The sequence below is a fragment of the Hipposideros armiger genome, unplaced genomic scaffold, assembly GCF_001890085.2.
Source record: "Hipposideros armiger isolate ML-2016 unplaced genomic scaffold, ASM189008v1 scaffold_540, whole genome shotgun sequence".
Classification (NCBI taxonomy): Eukaryota; Metazoa; Chordata; class Mammalia; order Chiroptera; family Hipposideridae; genus Hipposideros; species Hipposideros armiger.
Window position 1 is genome coordinate 844502 of NW_017731890.1, and position 843 is coordinate 845344.

The 843-nt window shown below is 43.9% G+C and overlaps 1 protein-coding gene across 1 annotated transcript in view; it reads left to right on the top strand.

Moving 5' to 3' along the window:
• Nucleotides 1–843, top strand: part of USP48 (ubiquitin specific peptidase 48) — a 47070-nt gene that overhangs the window by 31400 nt on the left and 14827 nt on the right. The gene's annotated exons all lie outside the window — the stretch shown is intronic.

An 843-nucleotide genomic window follows, 5' to 3' on the forward strand; every position in this document is an offset into this window, starting at 1 on the left:
ATTAGAAATAAAATGGTAGAAGGTGACAAGAGTGCCATCCAAGAATCATGGAGAAGAGTATTTGTTTAGATAGAGTTCAGTGTGACTAAAGTGAATAAACAAGGGGAGAATGACAAAAGATGAAGTTGTAGAGGTCACTAAGGACCATTTCAGATAGGGCCTGGTAGACCTTTGTCAGAAGCTTGACTTTGACTCTGAGAGATGAGATGTAACCTGTTTTAACAGGATAACTTTGGGTGCTGTCTTGAAAATAGGCTGAATGGTGGGGCCAGGGCAGGCAGGAGTTGATGGTGACCTTGGACCAAGGGTTAGCTGAAGAGATGATGATAAGTAGTATTTGGATTTTAGATATATTTTCAAAGTAGAGCTGATAAAATTTGCACATTGGATAAGGAAAGAAAGAAGAGTCAGGGATTACTGAGGTTTTGGCCTGAGCACCTGGATGAATGGAGTTGCCATAACTGAGATGTGAAGGACTAGGGGAGGAGCAGTTTTGGGAGAGGAGCTGGGATTTGCACCGGGGCATGTTACATTTCAGAGGTATAGTTTGTGGAGAAGTCAGGGCTGGATATAATCACCAGGGGAGTGAGAGAGGCGAAGACCGAGGGCTGAGCCCTGGGATATTGAAACATTAAGTGATCAGGAAGATAGGAGCAGCTGGCAAGGGGTGCTAAGGAGAAGGACTGGTCAGTGAGTTAAGAGGAAAGAAAACGGGTGAGTGTAGTATCCTGGAGCCAAGTGAATAAAGCAATGGTGCCAGCACTGTGTATGTGTGCCAGTCATCTGTACCAAAAAGCTAGTATAGAAACGAAAAGGAAAAATGTAAAAAGGAACCACCGTTAG